We start from the raw sequence: 14504 nt of genomic DNA on the forward strand, positions 1-14504 counted from the left end.
CTGCCAACCCGTAAACTCCCAAGGAAGGACTGTCAGGCTGAGACTGCCCGTACTTTTCCTCTGCCAGGTCCAAGGGAGGTTAGAGCTTTGTTCTGAAGGGGCCATCACCAGGCAGCAGAAGGGAGGGTCCCAGGATCCTTCGGTGGTGGGCTGAACGCTCCCTCCTTTCCTCCTCCTGGGTGTCATGGAAGATGGTGGTGTCAACTTCAGAGCAGCAGACGGGATGGGGTGGGGGTGGGGGTGGGGGGGGGTGGGGGAGTCTTGCCAGCAACTGTCATCCTGACTCTGAATGGGAACCGCGAGGACCTACCTCCCCTGCCAGCCCCCACTGTCACCCCCGTGCCGCCCAGGCAGGGCTGGCTGGCTGTGCCCCAAGGCTCACTCTGCCGTCCTCCACAGGGGTCTCAGGGGACAGGCGGAGCAGGAGAACGGGAGCCCTGTGGGTCCTCGAGCAGTGCCCTCAAGGACCCTGCAGAGGCGGCCTTGGTTAAAGCCAGGGAGGAATCTCCCTGCTGAAGGTGCTCACAGCATCTCCTTGTCCCTCCCCCAGGTGCCCTCATTGCCTGCCTTCCTGCCCACACTCCCGCCTGCTGGCCCTGACCTGTGTCATCATGCCTCGGGGCCAGAAGAGGAAGCACCGTGCCCGCGAGAGACGCCACCAGGCCCGGGGGGAGACTCAGAGTCTCAAGGGTGCCCAGGCCACTGAGGCGGCGGCGGCGGCGGCGGCAGAGAGAGAAGAGTCGCCCCCCTCCCCCGCTTCTGTTTCTCGGGGTACTCCCCCGAGCTCCCGTGCTGCTGGCGCTCGCCGGGAGCCTCAGGGAGCCCCAGCCACTAGCTCTCGTGAGGCAGGGGTTTCCTGCCCAGGATATGAAGAGGGTGCCCGGGCGAGCCAAGATGAGGAAAGTGCAAGTACCTCCCAGGCAGCACCTTCCACTCACAGCACTTGGAGAGATCCTCTGTCCATGAAGGCCAGCACGTTGGTGCAGGTCCTGCTGGAGAAGTACAAGCTGAACGAGCCCATCCCGCAGGCAGAAATGCTGAAGGCTGTCAGCAAGAAGTACACGAAGCACTTCCCTGAGATCCTCAGGAGAGCCTCTGAGTGCATGGAGCTGGTCTTTGGCCTCGAGCTGAAGGAAGTCGACCCCAGCCGTCACTCCTACGCCCTCATCAGCAAGCTGGCCCTCCCCAGCGAGGGAAGTCCGAGTGGTGAGTCGGGGCTGCCCACGTCCGGTCTCCTGATGACTCTCCTGGGCGTGATCTTCAAGAAGGGCAACCGTGCCACCGAGGAGGAGATCTGGGAATTCCTCAATGCGTTGGGGTTGTATGCTGGGAGGAGGCACTCGATCTTTGGGGAGCCCAGGAGGCTCATCAGCGAAGAGTTCGTGCAGCAGAAGTACCTGACCTACCGCCAGGTGCCCAACAGCGATCCTCCGCGCTATGAGTTCCTGTGGGGCCCGAGAGCCCTGGCTGAAACCAGCAAGATGAAAGTGCTGGAGTTTGTGGCCAAGATCGCTGATACCGTCCCCAGTGCCTTCCCAGATCTCTATGAGGAGGCTCTGCAAGATGAGGAAGAGAGAGCAGGAGTGAGAGCCGCGGCCAGGGCTGCAGCTGTGGCCGAGGGCAGTGCACTTCCAGGGCCAAGGCCCCGCAGCTCCTCCCACATCTAGGGAGGGAGGCCGCGGGCAGTTTGTTCACTTTGTTTTGGAAGGGAGCAGTCAAGCTCCTAAATAGTGCAGAGTAGGAGGGGTGGAGGGAACAAAGTATAGATCTTATTTATCTTCCTGTTTTAAACTAGTAACCTCTATACCTTATTTATTGACTTATTTAGGTTTTTTCAAATGTTTTTATCTTGTAATAGATAGTGTGTTTTCTTAAGAATATGAATTCGTGCATGACATTGCTTGCATATTTATTGCTGTTTAAAGAGTTCTAAAGTTACAGTTTTGGTATATGTAAAAGAAATTCACGAACCATCTATATACTTTCTGTATGATCCACAAGTAGAAAACATGGCACTGCAATAGAGATTTTCATGGAAACGTGAAAGACGACCACAGAAAATATTTGGAAACAAAAAATGGAGAAAACAGAGAGTAAAAGGTATTTAATTCGTGGTTTGCCTCATTTCTTTTAAACTTTCTCATTTGTGAGTATTTGTTTCTTTTGTCCTAGTGCACTGCATATTCTCTGCTACCTACTGGATTAAAAATAAACTCTGATGGGAGGGTGGTATTTTGGGGGTTCATAATAATCACATCATAACTGCCATTCATCAAAAACCCAGTATTTCTTAATGAGTATGCCACTGCTTTATATGTAGTACATAACATTCCAACATTCATGCAGGATAGGATTTGGCAGACTCCCTTTATAGGTGAATAACTTGCAAATTTCTCAAGTTCACAAGACTGATTAAGTGACCCTGCTGGGTCTAGTCCCCTGGTCGGGAATAGTCTAGAGCCTACACTCTTCCACTCCTCCCAGCCTAAGCCAGACCTTATGTCTTTTAATTCATTTTTCTTCTCACCACTCCAAAATGTATCTCATGGGATAAATAGGGGCCCTGTTCCCAAAGCACTGTTTTGGAACACGGTAATAGTAACGCTGAATAAGTGAATGGTATGAATAAAAAAAAAAAAATATTCGGTGACAATGGGGTCGTCTACATATGCAGTGCCAGATAACCTGAAAAGATCAGCATCTCCTCATTTACTCTTCAAGTTTCTCAGGGACATAAAAGCCTTGGTTTAAGAGCTGTGTCCTCAGGTCAGTGGAGGGAGGAGTCCCAGCCTCTGATAGTTACTCAAGGTGAGGACCTTAGAAGAGAAGGGGGCCCCACAAAGTGTACCCTGCTTTCTCCCTTGTGTGGCCATGGGCAGAGCTGTGTGTCTGAAGGTACCCCTTCTTTTCCTCCGGGGCAAGGGTGGAGAGGTTCTCAGGGAGGCGAGTTCCTTGGTCTTGTGGCAGCCATCTCCAATCCTGCCCAAGTAGGGGATCCTAACAGGCCTTAATTTGATTCAGGGTGAGGACACTGGGTGCTGATGAGTGGACTCCCCATAACAAAGGGGACCACACAGAGGCCCCCGGCAGGGGTAGCCAGGGAATAGGTCTCTTACCTCCCCTTCTGGTGTCTCAGGAAGGTGAAAGCCTTGGCCTGAGGCTGGCAGACAGTCAGTCAGTAGGGAGGCTGGAGTCCCATATGCTACCTGAAGTCAAGGTAAGAAACCTGAGTTAGGACTGAGGGGCCACTGACTCCAGAAGAGTGGGGCCTTGTAAAATCCTGCTCCTCAGAAGACCCCAACAGCTTTGGACAGATCTGGTTCATCCTGACTTCCAATTCCGAATTTCCAAGAAGGTAATGCCTTTGTTCTGAGGAGCACAGCTTCAGGGGAGTGGAGGGCGGAGTCCTGGGTCTGGTCAGGCATCACGATGAGGACCCTGAATGAGGAGCAAGGGGACCACTCACTCCAGAACAGAGGAGAATGCAGAGTCCCACCACCCCTGATGTCAGCCCCAGGCGGCCCAGGACAAAGCTTTCTGGCTGACGTGCCCCCTCTTTCCACTGGGAGTGGTCTCAGGGAGGCGAGGGCCTTGGTCTATTGGGAACAGCCTCACTCAGTAGAGACTGGAAATCTAGTGACTCTAAATGAGGATAAAGGGACTCCACCTAGAACAGAGCCCTGCCACTGGATACTTCCCCTCGGCAAATCCAGGAATGTTGGCATGATGCGCCCCACACGTGTCCTTTTAGAGCATCTCCGGTAGATGAGGCACTTGGTCTCAGGGGCCAGCCTCACGTTAGCACAGGGAGGAGTTCCAGGTCCTGCCAAGAGTCAAGCAGAGGACCGTGAGGACTGAGGGAACCACCCAAATCATAAAAGTGGGGACGCCACAGAATCCCTCCCTTACTGTCGGCCGTGAGTGACCACAGGCAGTCATGCCCACGTGAGGCAACCCTCACATCCTCCTAGGTGGTCTCAGGGAATTAAAGGCTGCAGTATGAGAGGACAGGCCTCTCTAGGTCACGGGAAGGGTCAGTGTAAGGACTCTGAGTGAGGACCAAGGGGAACGCCCAACCGAAAAGACAGAGGAACACAGAGCCCCACCACCCTTTCGGCCCTGGGAAGCCCCAGGCAGGGGTAGTTCGATGTGTCACCCACTTGCTTCCAGCTCTGGAGGACTCAGGTCAGTAGAGGGAAGAGTCCCAGATCCTGACACAGTGAGGACTATTGAGGTCACAAACCCCAGAAGAGTGGAGCCCGGAGAATCTTGCCCTCTGCTGTTAGTCCTCAGAAGCCCCTGAGAGAGAGCTGTGGCTGCACGTGGCCTACTGTGACTTCTACTTCTGGGGACTCAGGGTGGTGAGGACTTTGCTCTGAGGCTGGCTGGCTCAGCATAGGGGAAATTTCCAGGTTGTGCTAGGAGTTGGGGTGAGGACCTAAGGCTGGAGTGGGGCAGGAAAACCGTACCAATGGGGGCAGCGCATCATCTCTCCCCTGCCGTCAGTCCTGGGAGACGCCTGGATAGATGTCAGGCCGAGCAGAGGCAACCCTTAACTCCTCCCAGGGTGACAGAGAAGTGAGGACAGTTACTAGGTGAAGAGAGCGAGAAATTATAGGTCTTGCCAGGAGTCAAACGGAGGAGCCTGAGTGAGGACTGGTGCGGCCAACCATAATAAGGCCTGGATTTGCCTGCCACAGCTTTCTGCCTTCAGAGGCCACAGGTAGATGTGGGAAATCAGGCTACCCTCACTTCCTTCTGCTGGGTCTCAGAGAGCTGTGGGCCTTTCTACGAGCACATGTCCTCAGGTAAAGAGAGAGGAGCCACAGGCCTTCCCAGGAGTCAAACTGAGAACGCTGAGTGACGACTAAGGGGAACATGCCCCACCCCCTGAGCTGTGGGGACGACAAAGAGTCTAGCCTTGCCCCTGCTTTCAGCACTTGAAGGCTCAGGACAGGGCAGTCGGGCCGAGGCTCCTTTACATCAGGTCTAAGGGAGGTGAGATCCTTAGCCTGAAGGTAAAGCCATTAGAGGGCAGAAGGGTGGGTCCCAGGCCCTACGTGAAGCCAACTGAGAGCACTGAATAGGGACTGAGGACCCAGTGATCCCAGGATAGAAAGGACTCCACAGAGCTGTCAGCACTGTGTTCCCCCTGTCAGGGCGGTGAGCTGGGGCACCCCTCACTTCCTCCTCATGGGTCCCCGGGACCACTGAGGTGTCAACTGCAGAGCAACAGAGAGGAGGAAGCCCAGGCCCTGGCTGCCGTCCACCTAAAGACCCTGAAGATGAACTGAGCAGACTCCCCGCCCTAGAACGCGGAAGGTCCCACTGGCAGCCCCCTTCTGTCACCCCAGGGACACTCAGGTAGGCTGGCAGCCTGTAGCCCAAGGCTCACTCTACCGTCCTCCACAGGGGTCTCAGGGGACAGGCGGAGCAGGAGGACGGGAGCCCTGTGGGTCCTCGAGCAGTGCCCTCAAGGACCCTGCAGAGGCGGCCTTGGTTAAAGCCAGGGAGGAATCTCCCCGCTGAAGGTGCTCACAGCACCTCCTTGTCCCTCCCCCCAGGTGCCCTCATTGCCTGCCTTCCTGCCCACGCTCCCGCCTGCTGGCCCTGACCTGTGTCATCGTGCCTCGGGGCCAGAAGCGGAAGCGCCGTGCCCGCGAGAGACGCCACCAGGCCCGGGGGGAGACTCATAGAGTCTCAAGGGTGCCCAAGCCACTGAGGCGGAGGCGGCGGCGGCGGCGGCGGCGGCGGCGGCAGCAGAGAGAGAAGAGTCGCCCTCCTCCCCCCGCTTCTGTTTCTCGGGGTACTCCCCCGAGCTCCCGTGCTGCTGGCGCTCGCCCGGGAGCCTCAGGGGGTCCCAGCCACTAGCTGTCGTGATGCAGGGGTTTCCTGCCCAGGATATGAAGAGGGTGCCCGGGCGAGCCAAGATGAGGATAGCGAGTCACAGATGAGCGGGCCTGCCCCATCCTGGACGGTTCGTCTTTCCCTCCCCTACCTGGACACCGGTGGTTGGAGCATGCCCAGAGATCCTCCCTCTCGTGGTCAAGGACCACTGCTAGGTTTCCAGCCATACCAGGACCAAGCAAGACAAAACCGCCGGCACAGGTTGACGCAGGCGCACCAAGACCTAAAAGGTGACTCACGGTAACCCAGGGTTCATTATGCCTCATTTGTACTAACTTAGCATTGCGGCTTTTGCTTCCCCGCCCCACCCGATGGGTTCTGCTTGGGTGCTTATGGGTAAGTGCCTGCATACTAGCAGGAAAGTTACATAACCTAAAGCTGTCAATCGATTTCTCAGTCAAATAACACAGGACACAGGGAGGGACCACCACTCTACAAAACACGGCCCTACCCCATTGCGGGGCTGCTTCTGGTTTCCAGACAGCCCGCTCTCCTGCTTTCTCGGGAGTGTACTTTTTGCTCTGCTTAACTGAACTCTTGCTACTTAAAACTGCTCTACGCCTCTCGACTGAATTCTTCCTCTTTGGGAGGGCAAGAACCACGGAAATCGCCATTCTGCTGGTGACAGTATGGATCACACAATTCATTACTTTTGTCAGGTACAAGCTAAAGTTTTGATATTTTATAAAACAAATTTAGAAACCTTCCATTTTTTTTATGACCTCGAACAAGAAAACACAGCAATGGAAGAGGGATTTCCATGGAACTGTGAATAGACTCGGCAGTTAAATAATGTGGGTCCGGTAAAAAAGAAAAGAAAAAGAGTAAATGGTGGTACATTTTTGGTTTGGTTTATTCTTTTAGTGCTTCTTTTTGTAAAACTGAAAGATGTTTTCTTAGATTATTCAAGATTGTGAGAGAAATTAAACAATAATAAAGTAGACCTCCTTATCGTTGCCACTCTTATTCCCAACCATTAATTGAGCATCTACTCTTTGGAAGGCTCCATGGCAGAACTGGGGATGGTAAGAAAAAGAAGACTGAGCCACTGTCCATAGAACTTTAGAGCCTAGGAGCTGCCGCCATATCAAGAAGATGGTGAGACACACTCTAAGAGCTAAATAAATGACAAGTTAAAACAAGGGGTGAGAAAGAGAGGAGGTTCCAGATGAGAGCAGTCAAGTGTAAATGCTGTTTTTGCTCACAGATGACCTAACTGTCTATGTAGGAAATCTCAAGTAATCAACAACAAGAAAACTCCTGGTATTAATCAGCCAAGGTTAATACTCAACAGTCAATTGTTGTCCGATAAACAAATGGAATTTGCAATTGAAAAACCTAATGCCATTTACATTAGCACCAAAAAAAGATTGATTATAAATAATTCTTAAAAATATACGTATAAGATTTATATGAGAAATACAAACGTCACTGAAAAAAATTAAAGGAGATCTAAATAAATAGAGAAACACTCCATGTTCACGGATAGGAGGATGCAAGATTGTTGAGATGTCAGTTACTCCCAACTTGATTTATACACTCAATACAATTCTGCTCAAAACTCCAGCAAGTTATTCTGTAGATAGCAACAAACAATCTAAAGTGTATATAAAAAATGAAAAGATCCATAATAACCAACTCAAATCAATACCGAAGAAGATCAAAGTCAGAGAACTGATATTACTGGATTTCAAAACGGACTTTAAAGCTACGATAATCAAGACCACATACTATTAGCAAAAGAAGAGACAAATAGACCAAGGCACAGAATAGAAAACCTAGAAATAGACCCCTCACACAGTCAACTGATCTTTAACAAAGGAGCAAAGGCAACTCAATAGAGAAAGGAGTCTTTTAACTCACAGTGCTGGGACAACTAGACGTGCGCATACAACAAAAAAGAATGTTGATACAGACTTTACATGTTTCAAAATAATTAACTCAAAATGGATCACAGACCTAAATGGAAAACTCAAAATTTAAAAAAAGCCCGGGCCTTCCCTCATGGTCCAGTGGTTAAGACTGCACTTCCACGGCAGGGGGCATGGGTTTGATCCTTGGTCAGGGAACTAAGATCCTGCCTGCCATGCGGAGTGGGAAAACAAAACCAAACCAAACCAAAACCAAACCAAACCAAACCAAACCAGAAGGAAATATAGGAGAAAATCTTGGGTTTGGCAACGAGATTTTAGACGCAACACCAAAAGCACAATCCATGAGAGAGAAAAATGATAAGCTGAACTTCATTAAAATTAAAAACTTCTACTCTGTCAAAGGTACTATTAAGAGAATGAAAAGACAAGCCACAGACTGGGAAAAAATAATTGTAAGACACATATCTGATAATAAACATGAATCAAAAATATACAATGAACTCTTAAAAAACTCAACGATAAGAAAACAAAAACGTCAATTTAACAGCGGTGAAAAGAGCTGAACAGACGCCTCACCAAAAATACACACAGATGGCAAATAGCATACGAAAAGACGATCAACATCACAGGTCTTCAGGGAGTTTGGGATTTAAACAACAATGAGATACCTATTAATATGGCTAAAACAAAAACAAACACCTGGCAATACCAAATGCTGGCAAGGATGGGGACCAATAGGAACTCTCATTCAGTGCTAAAGGGAATGCAAAGTGATAGAGACACACTGTCTGGAAACTGGCTGGAAGTTTCTTTTAAGCTAAACATAATCTTATCATATGATCTAGCAATTAAACGCCTAGGTATTTACTCAAAAGAGTTGAAAACTTATGTCCATCCGGAAGCCTTCAAACCAACGTTAAGAGTACACAAATTCATAGTTGCCAAAAACTGAAATCAACCAAGATGACCTTCAGCAGATGAAGGGGTAAACAAACTGTGGTAGTCCACATGATGGAATGCTATTCAGCCGTGAAGAGAAATGACATTTCAAACCACAAACAGATATAGAGAAACTTAAATGTATACTGATTAGCAAAAGGAGCTAGTTTAAAAAGCCTACATATTGAGGTATTTGTAGTGAGGTGGATGGACCTAGAGTCTGTCATACAGAGCGAAGTAAGTCAGAAAGAGAAAAACAAATACCGTATGCTAACACATACATATGGAGTCTAAGAAAAAAGAAATATGGTCATGAAGAACCTAGGGGCAAGATGGGAATAAAGATGCAGACCTACTAGAGCATGGACCTGAGGATACGGGGAAGGGGAAGGGGAAGCTGGGACAAAGTGAGAGAGTGGCATGGACATATATACACTACCAAATGTCAAACAGAGAGCTAGCGGGAAGCAGTCGCTTAGCACAGGGAGATCAGCTCGGTGCTTTGTGACCACCTAGAGGGGTGGGATAGGGAGGGTGGGAGGGAGGGAGATGCAAGAGGGAAGAGATAATGGGGATATATGTGTAACTGATTGACTTTGTTATAAAGCAGAAACGAACACACCATTGTGAAGCAATTCTACTCCAATAAAGATGTTAAAAAAAATCAAAAAAAAGGAAAAAAAAAAAAAAAAAAAAAAAAAAGAAAATACACCATAGACTAAAGCAATAATATAAAAAACATACCTAGAAAGAAACCATACAAAAATGTATATAATCTACATGGAGGCAATAAGAAGAATTTCCTGACTGACTTAGGAAAAAGAAGTCTCAACCAGAATAGTATGTTATGTGTATTCGTGAGGCACAGATATTGTAAGAATATCGATTTTCCTTAATTCGTTTACAGATTTAGTACCTTATCCATAGCAGCTGATGACAATCAAACATGGGCTACTGTTTCCTGTACCCAAAATCAACCATGGAAAAATTACAGAAGGAATAAAGAGAAAACATTAACAAAAGCAACAACACAAAGCTAAATAATCCCTGAGGGACAGTAAGTCTCCACTGAACTAGAACCTGAGTGTGGGCAGGTAGGGGGATGCCCTGAATTCGAGACAGGCCTGTAGCCTGCAAGAGAGGCAGATGACAGGACTGATTAGAGAAAAGCCTTTAAACTTGAGCCCTTGATTCTTCCACTGTGCTCTGGGACCATGAATCTCTACTGCTTCACTGAAGGAACCTGAGGCAGCCTTGCAGAGCCCGCATGCCAGGAGCATGGGACACCAAAGATTGGGCTGGATGTGGCAGTATGGTCCACAGGCTGTGAGATAACCATCTGAAACTTTGTTAGTGGATGACAACTGGCCTTTTTAAATGATCATCTTAATGGACTATCACACACGGACTCAAAGAGAATAGCAAGTAACACAGCAGTTGTACAAAAGGACAGAAATTCATTTCTGAACTTTTGGGCAATGCCCCTGATGTCAACAAAGAGAGACCACAGTGAGAACTGTCAGGCTAAGGAGCCCCTTCACTAACTCCTCCGGGATTCTGTGGGGCATGGTTGGGGACAGGGATGGAGTCATACCAGAGAAGGATGGAATGGAATCGCAGGCCCTGCCAGCAGTCAGTGTGAGGACCTTGAGTGAGACCTGACGGGCTCCAAACCACAGAAGAGAGTCTCGCCTCCTTTCCCCTCAGCTCATCTTACCTGCACCAGCCATCTCTGGGAGGCTCCAGGCAGAAGTGTCCAGATGAGATGTGCCTGCACTTCACACCAGCAGTCTCAGGGAGCTGATGTCTCTGATGCGAGGCCTTGGCCTCAGGTCAGCAGACGGGAGGTAGCCCAGCACCTACAGGGAGTCAAGAGAAGACACTGAGAGGGGATTGAGAGCAGCATCCACCATAGAACAGGGGGCCCCAAAGAGGCCTCACTGTCAGTCTCGGGGGACCCAGGCATGGCTGTGAGGCTCAGGCCCCCAGATACTTCCGGCCGGGGGCGCCGACAGAAATGAGAGCCAAGGTGGGACGCCTGCTGACTCAGCTCAGCGGAGGGAAAAGTCCCAGGACCTGCCAAGAGTCAATGAAAGGCCCACGTGCCAGTCCTGCGGGAAGCTCCGCCTGCACCACCCCACACCTCCCCTCCCCGTCCCGCCCCGCCCCGGCCCGGCCCCGCCCCACCCCCGCCCCGCCCCGCCCCTACTGTCCTCCTGGAGCCCAGATGCGCACGACCGGAAGTGACGTCCTCCTAACCACGCTGTGGGGGCGAGGCCATTTTTGAGAGTTGCCGTCCTGCGAGGGTGAGTCGCGGGAGGAGTCCCACGTCTCGTCAGGTGTCAAGGTGTGAGGTGACCCCAGTTAGAAGTGCGGGGACACGCCCCCGACACCCCCAATCCCCTTTCCCTCCGCAAACAGGTGGCCCCGCAGGCCCCGCTCACCCCGCCCACCCCGCCCCTGCTCTCGGCCCGAGAGGCTCGGGCCTGGCTGTTAGGCCCCAAGTCCACCCGCTTCCCCCGCGGGGCCTCGGGCAAGGAAGGCCTCGCTCTGAGGTTGGTGGACCCTGGCTCAGCTCAGTAGAGGGAGCGCCCCAGGCCCTGTGCAGTGAAGGACGGGACCCTCGTGGGGTCCGAGGGGCTCCACGCCCCAGAATGGCGGCCACGCAGACCCCGCCCCTGACGTCAGCCTGGGAGCCTCCGGGCAGGTCTAAAGACGGAGGGGCTCCCTCAGTGCGAACGCGGGCGGGCGGGCGGACGGACGCGGGAGACTCAGGGAGGAGGGGGCCTTGTTCTGAGGGGCTGGCCGCAGGTCAGCAGAGGGAGGATTTCCAGGGCACGGGAGGAGTCAGGGTGAGGACCGTCCTCCCCGTCGCAAGGGCACCTCAGAACCCCTCCCCTGTTGTCAGCCGCTTCCTTCCGGCCACACACGGAGAAGGGAGGGCTGCTGTCTGAGAGGGGAGGTGCAGGCCAGCAGAAGGCGCGTCCCTGAGCACTCCCCAAGAGTCAGCCCAAGCCCTTGAGTGAGGACCAGTGGGGCCGCCAACCACAGGGCCTCGACCTGTCTGCCGCACGCCGCAGGCTTGGTAAAACTCTGCCACGTGCGGCCGCGTGGTCACCCTCACTGCCTCCTAATGAGACTCAAGGAGGTGCCGGCACTGGTGCGAGCAGATGGCCCTCGGGGCAAGAGGGGAGCTCCAGGCTGCACCGGCCGCCCAGGGAGGACCCCGAGTGAGGACTAAGGGAGCCACCCACCCCGAAGAGAAGGGACGAGAGAGAATATGGCCTGTCCCCTCCTGCCAACCCGTAAACTCCCAAGGAAGGACTGTCAGGCTGAGACTGCCCGTACTTTTCCTCTGCCAGGTCCAAGGGAGGTTAGAGCTTTGTTCTGAAGGGGCCATCACCAGGCAGCAGAAGGGAGGGTCCCAGGATCCTTCGGTGGTGGGCTGAACGCTCCCTCCTTTCCTCCTCCTGGGTGTCATGGAAGATGGTGGTGTCAACTTCAGAGCAGCAGACGGGATGGGGTGGGGGTGGGGGTGGGGGGGGGGTGGGGGAGTCTTGCCAGCAACTGTCATCCTGACTCTGAATGGGAACCGCGAGGACCTACCTCCCCTGCCAGCCCCCACTGTCACCCCCGTGCCGCCCAGGCAGGGCTGGCTGGCTGTGCCCCAAGGCTCACTCTGCCGTCCTCCACAGGGGTCTCAGGGGACAGGCGGAGCAGGAGAACGGGAGCCCTGTGGGTCCTCGAGCAGTGCCCTCAAGGACCCTGCAGAGGCGGCCTTGGTTAAAGCCAGGGAGGAATCTCCCCGCTGAAGGTGCTCACAGCATCTCCTTGTCCCTCCCCCAGGTGCCCTCATTGCCTGCCTTCCTGCCCACACTCCCGCCTGCTGGCCCTGACCTGTGTCATCATGCCTCGGGGCCAGAAGAGGAAGCACCGTGCCCGCGAGAGACGCCACCAGGCCCGGGGGGAGACTCAGAGTCTCAAGGGTGCCCAGGCCACTGAGGCGGCGGCGGCGGCGGCGGCAGAGAGAGAAGAGTCGCCCCCCTCCCCCGCTTCTGTTTCTCGGGGTACTCCCCCGAGCTCCCGTGCTGCTGGCGCTCGCCGGGAGCCTCAGGGAGCCCCAGCCACTAGCTCTCGTGAGGCAGGGGTTTCCTGCCCAGGATATGAAGAGGGTGCCCGGGCGAGCCAAGATGAGGAAAGTGCAAGTACCTCCCAGGCAGCACCTTCCACTCACAGCACTTGGAGAGATCCTCTGTCCATGAAGGCCAGCACGTTGGTGCAGGTCCTGCTGGAGAAGTACAAGCTGAACGAGCCCATCCCGCAGGCAGAAATGCTGAAGGCTGTCAGCAAGAAGTACACGAAGCACTTCCCTGAGATCCTCAGGAGAGCCTCTGAGTGCATGGAGCTGGTCTTTGGCCTCGAGCTGAAGGAAGTCGACCCCAGCCGTCACTCCTACGCCCTCATCAGCAAGCTGGCCCTCCCCAGCGAGGGAAGTCCGAGTGGTGAGTCGGGGCTGCCCACGTCCGGTCTCCTGATGACTCTCCTGGGCGTGATCTTCAAGAAGGGCAACCGTGCCACCGAGGAGGAGATCTGGGAATTCCTCAATGCGTTGGGGTTGTATGCTGGGAGGAGGCACTCGATCTTTGGGGAGCCCAGGAGGCTCATCAGCGAAGAGTTCGTGCAGCAGAAGTACCTGACCTACCGCCAGGTGCCCAACAGCGATCCTCCGCGCTATGAGTTCCTGTGGGGCCCGAGAGCCCTGGCTGAAACCAGCAAGATGAAAGTGCTGGAGTTTGTGGCCAAGATCGCTGATACCGTCCCCAGTGCCTTCCCAGATCTCTATGAGGAGGCTCTGCAAGATGAGGAAGAGAGAGCAGGAGTGAGAGCCGCGGCCAGGGCTGCAGCTGTGGCCGAGGGCAGTGCACTTCCAGGGCCAAGGCCCCGCAGCTCCTCCCACATCTAGGGAGGGAGGCCGCGGGCAGTTTGTTCACTTTGTTTTGGAAGGGAGCAGTCAAGCCCCTAAATAGTGCAGAGTAGGAGGGGTGGAGGGAACAAAGTATAGATCTTATTTATCTTCCTGTTTTAAACTAGTAACCTCTATACCTTATTTATTGACTTATTTAGGTTTTTTCAAATGTTTTTATCTTGTAATAGATAGTGTGTTTTCTTAAGAATATGAATTCGTGCATGACATTGCTTGCATATTTATTGCTGTTTAAAGAGTTCTAAAGTTACAGTTTTGGTATATGTAAAAGAAATTCACGAACCATCTATATACTTTCTGTATGATCCACAAGTAGAAAACATGGCACTGCAATAGAGATTTTCATGGAAACGTGAAAGACGACCACAGAAAATATTTGGAAACAAAAAATGGAGAAAACAGAGAGTAAAAGGTATTTAATTCGTGGTTTGCCTCATTTCTTTTAAACTTTCTCATTTGTGAGTATTTGTTTCTTTTGTCCTAGTGCACTGCATATTCTCCGCTACCTACTGGATTAAAAATAAACTCTGATGGGAGGGTGGTATTTTGGGGGTTCATAATAATCACATCATAACTGCCATTCATCAAAAACCCAATATTTCTTAATGAGTATGCCACTGCTTTATATGTAGTACATAACATTCCAACATTCATGCAGGATAGGATTTGGCAGACTCCCTTTATAGGTGAATAACTTGCAAATTTCTCAAGTTCACAAGACTGATTAAGTGACCCTGCTGGGTCTAGTCCCCTGGTCGGGAATAGTCTAGAGCCTACACTCTTCCACTCCTCCCAGCCTA

General features: G+C 52.3%; 2 pseudogenes; both read left to right on the top strand.

The window, feature by feature from the left end:
• Positions 1-289: 289 nt before the first annotated feature.
• Positions 290-1731, top strand: LOC137757019 (melanoma-associated antigen B4-like; annotated as a pseudogene).
• Positions 1732-12305: 10574 nt separating this feature from the next.
• LOC137757017 (melanoma-associated antigen B4-like) lies at positions 12306-13747 on the top strand (annotated as a pseudogene).
• The last annotated feature ends 757 nt before the right edge of the window (positions 13748-14504 follow it).

This window comes from Eschrichtius robustus, chromosome X (genome assembly GCF_028021215.1).
Source record: "Eschrichtius robustus isolate mEscRob2 chromosome X, mEscRob2.pri, whole genome shotgun sequence".
NCBI lineage: Eukaryota > Metazoa > Chordata > Mammalia > Artiodactyla > Eschrichtiidae > Eschrichtius > Eschrichtius robustus.